Genomic DNA, 5,287 nt, shown 5'->3' on the forward strand with positions numbered 1-5,287 from the left:
AAAGAACTGATTCAATATAGAGATTAAGAGAAGACTCGAGGGCACTCCTCTATTTTTATTTTAAAAGGATCATATAAAGAACACAGAAAATTTAATTAAACAATTGTTTCTGGCAAGTAATGGACAATATTCAACTTTTTTAAAAAATATATTTTATTGATTTTTTACAGAGAGGGAGGGAGAGGATAGAGAGTTAGAAACATCGATGAGAGAGAAGCATCGATCAGCTGCCTCCTGCACACTCCCTACTGGGGATGTGCTTGCAACCAAGGTACATGCCCTTGACAGGAATTGAACCCGGGACCCTTGAGTCAGCAGGCCGACGCTCTATCCACTGAGCCAAACCGGCTAGGGCCAATATTCAACTTCTTAAAGAGATGAAGAGGGAAATTCTTTTTACTTACACTAAAGAAAAATCATTTCATTCTAAATTTTTGTAAGTAGATTTTATTTCAGGTCACTACACTGCCTTATTTTATTTTACTTTATTTATTTTTTTGTTAACTTTCACCTGAGGATATTCTTTCCATTAATTTTTAGAGAGAGTGGAAGGGAGGGGAAGAGACAGTGACCTCCTGGCTCATGGTCGATGCTCAACCACTGAGTCACACTGGCCAGGCTCATATAAAATATATTTTTAAATAAATATATATACATATTTATATATACATATATATAATACATACATATATATACATACATATATTTATATATATGTATGTATATATACATATATACATACATATATATATTTATTTAAAAATAGTCTCTGGTTAGTGGGACTGCAAATTATTTTTTCTTTCAATTAATCCATATTTTCAAATATCTAAAAATAATGAACATGTTACTTATATAATAAGTTGTAAGTAGGAAAGATAATGCCATGCATATGTTTAAATTATACACTAGCCTCTTTAATCCTTTCTCTATACTGTGCAAATAAATTCCCTTGGTTATAAGGAATTTTCCTATTTCATACCATTTGTTACTAAAAATATCTATTTAGATGATGGCAAGGTCTCTGACCTTCAACAGGAAGTGACCTACAATTGAATGGCAAAATTGTGAAAGAGGTGAAATGTTGACAGATGCCCTCTCTCTGACAGGCAATACAGCAGGGGAATGGTATCACAGCAAATGGTTAGAGAACACACTCTGGAATCTAAATGCCTGAGTTTAACACCTGGTTGTAATTACTATGTGACCTAGGCAAATTATTTATGCTCCACATACCTCAGTTTTCTTATCTATAAAATAACAGTGATATTAATACCCTGGGTTATTGAGGGAATTAGAGAAATTTATATTTGCAAAGCACTTAGAACAATTCCTGGCACAAAATAATATTACATCTGCCAATAATAATAATATAGCTGCCAATAATAATAACATCAACAATACTAAGGATAATGTTATAAATGCTAATTTCTTACAGTTTTATTACTTTTAGTCAGGGGCTCCTCCTTTTCAGCAAATGTGAACTAAGCCTAACTAAGGTGCTAATTGATAATTAAGATGTTAGATGTGAACTAAGATCTGACCTCTCCCAGGGGTATTTGCATTTTAAAAGGGACTCTCTCAAAGATAAAATCTTTTTAAAAATCCTAAGAAGTGAAACCAGAATGGTGTAATGATAGATCGTGAGGTTAATATTTTAGAGTAGAGGCTCACTTACCCTCTCTGCTTATGAAAAAAATCAGTAGGAGATGGATGCCCAAGGGAAGGTCAGGGAGGAAAGCAGGAGCTAGAGAGGCAGGCTGCTGGAACCAGAAATCTCCAGTTTGCTCTGCTGCTTGGAGCAAAAACTCAGAGACAGTCGCTAGGGTATCACTAAAGGAGCTTCATCACACAAAGATCTAAAAGCTTGGAGGAAAAAAGGGGGGAGGGGATGGGAGTATTTCTTGACACTTCCTATTTTCCTCGACAGAGTTCAGAGCACTTCTTTTCATTTGCTAATCCACTGCTGAGAAACTATTAACTCTGTTTGGCTCTAGCAGACTAGATATGTGATTTTTGGTAGTATATTCATTTTAACGAGATAGCAAATCATTTTTGTATCCTCTACATAGATTATGACAAAATATTACTTATACCTACATATAACAGCAACATAAAAATAGTCAAGATGAATGAAATTTATATAGATCAAAATTATACTGTCATTTTCTCATATATTTAAAAAATGTCTCAAACTTGAAATTCCAATGAATAGCTATAAAATGGCTTTTTAAAAAACCAAGTATGCTAATCTTTATTTTAAAGACAGATTAGTTATAAATATTCTAAAGGCTTCTTTTTGTCCTTCTTCACTGCTTAAAGACAATAAAATATTTGTTTAAAAAAACATTTAAGCTATTCAAACTTTTCATGCCATATAATTGAGCAAACATTTTATTTTCAAAATTCCCTTTAGCAAATCTCTAACATTCAAGAAAATAATTGTATTGAACTTATTGAAAGGTAAATTATTTTATATAGAGTTAGCATATCATTAAAGCAATTATAAAATAGAAAGCTAAAATGACTGGAAGAGAAAAAAGATGTAAGACCTAATTAGATATGGTATTTTTGGTCAAAGGTCTATATTACACACAAAAAGCAAGTAAGATCACAGGTAAAGTATTTTAACTTATTAAAGTTCAACAGCACAAAATTATTTATATTTACCACCCAGTGAGAATTCTGAAATTAATTTTTATTTACTCATTGAAACATACAATCTAGGCTTTATGCATGTAACAATACATTGCTGATCTATTTTAATGGCTTTTCAAACCTCTTGTAGAAATAAACTCACTTCAAAAATCAGATCTAGATAGCTCACTTCAAAGACTTTATCCTTAGCCCTAATCTTTCTGAATTAATCTCAGACACACTTCAAACTCAGCTTACCTATATATCTTGCCTTCACAGAATTAGCCTCTTTTCCAATATTATCTGATTAAATATATTGTATTATATCATCCAAGTACCCAGGCTAGAAGTCTTTGTAGTTTTTTAACTCTTCCCTCACACATTCAGTTTGTCACCTATATATATAGGGCTGATTATTATTCCCCAAGTCCCTATTCCTTTCCATTTCCAGAGCTATTACTCTCATTATAAACTTTATTGTATTATTATTCCTGAAGCACGACAGTAATCTCCAAATTTGTCACCCATCATCTGAACTTTCACTCTCCTCCATCGTATTATCCTGCCAGAAAAGACGGAGCATTGACTCTTGTACTTAAAGTCCTCTCTTCCCCACAGTCCAATAAAGCAGTGATTTTTAACTTTGACTACAACTCAGACTAAGAAATTTTATTTTTTAAATTTTTATTGTTGAAAGTATTACATATGTCCCCCTTTTCCCCCCATCGACCCCTTCCAGCCCACCCCTGTCCCCTGCCACAGGCCCTCACCACCCCACTATCTGCGAAGAAAATTCACATCGGGTTTCAGTAAATGTGTGTGTACACATCAAATACATACACACACACACACACACACACACACACACACCCCGGGAACGAAAGTTTCACAAACAATCATTATAAGAATGGTATATTCTGATATTTCCTATCCTATTTCATGTTTTTTTAAATGATGATCACGACTCACTAAACTTATTTCATAACAGCAGTGGGACAAATACCGCAATAAAAATGTCATATATTTGTCAGTCTTGCTTTCAGAATTCTTCAGATTCCAACTTATCTTTTTTGCCTTCTCTTATTACCCCTCCTGTCATTACCGCTCTGTGCATTCCAGCCAAAAAGAATCATCCCCAGCTAATTTCCTGAATTCATCTTCATCATTCCCTTACCTGAACCCTTTAAAAACGTATTCATCCTCCAAGATCCAACTTCTTCACAGAGTATTTCTAGTTGCCTTTTTTTAAAAAAATTATTTTATTGATTTGAGAGAAACATCAGGTTGTTGCTCCACCCATTCATTGGTTGATTCCTGCATGTACCGGTGATCAGGGATCAAACCCACAACCCTGGTGCTTTGCAATAATGCTCCAACCAAATGAGCCACCTGGCCAGGGCAAAGTATTTCTAGTTAAAAAAAAAATCTCTTTTCTTCTAAATTCCTAAAGGACTTGGGTGGTGTCAAATATGAATCCTTGTGCTTCTGTATATATACATCCTTACTCTGCCGCTAACTGTTGGGTAGGTTCCCTATCGTCAGAGAGGATAACATTTTTTTTTTTTTATCACTTTAATAAAAAGAAAATAACAGATTTATGAAGATCCTAGGTTTTTTTTTATAGCCACATTGTTTCAGGCTAATAAATTCTTGGCACAATCAATCAATTTGTATTAATTGCAGGTCTCACTTCAGTTCTCATTACTTGAATCAGTGGATAATAGGAAGTCATTGATTACTAGTGGCCAAAATGACCCTCAACTAAGTGGTCATTTTCCCCTCATGGTCAGTTAAGGCACAGTTTCCTGTTATTTTGTGATGTCATTACCCTACTTTCTCTATCTTTAACCAGAGTCTACCATGTGTCTTATCCCATGCTACACGCTTTCAGATATCCAAAATAGTTTTTATGTAAAAGCAAACAGAGACATACTTCTTCAACCCTAATTAGGTATCAGTGACTTTGAAATTTGGTATTATATATAGTGACCCTTTGGATACATATCATGCTGCAAATATAAGTATTACCAAGAGCTACAAGAACTTGAAATATTAGAAGGGTAGCTACTTCAAAAATTAACATTCTATAAATTTTGGTTATTTTCAACATAATTTTCAGCTGACCACTCCCTTTCTAACTCAGTTTCTCAAGAAGACACTTAGAAAGTGTCACCCTGGTCAGCATTGTCTCAGTTGTCCTGTGCACCGAAAGGTCGCTGGTTCAATTCCCAGTCAGGGCACATGCTCAGGTTTCGGGTTCAATCCCTGGCCAGGGGTATGTGCAGGAGTCAACCGATTGATGTTATTCTCTTTCTCTCTCCCTCTCTCTTTCTCAAGTCAATTTTTAAAATATTTTAAAAAGAAAGTTGGAACCAAAGATCAGTCATACAAAAGTAATCTAGATCTTTTAATCAGTGCAATTAGTCACAATTTTCAGATTCTTTGCTTTAAAAAATATTTTAAAATAAAAGTCAGGACGTTACCATGAAAAATAAACATATAAAAACAGCCAAACTAAACTCTGACTGGGTGGCTCAGTTGGTTGGAGTTGTCCCATGCACCAAAAAGGTTGCAGGTTCAATTAATTCCCAGTCAGGGCATACATCCTCAGGGCATATATATCCATGTTTCTCTCTCTCCCCCTCCCCCTTCC

Source organism: Myotis myotis, unplaced genomic scaffold, assembly GCF_014108235.1.
Source record: "Myotis myotis isolate mMyoMyo1 unplaced genomic scaffold, mMyoMyo1.p scaffold_m19_p_3, whole genome shotgun sequence".
Taxonomy (NCBI): Eukaryota; Metazoa; Chordata; class Mammalia; order Chiroptera; family Vespertilionidae; genus Myotis; species Myotis myotis.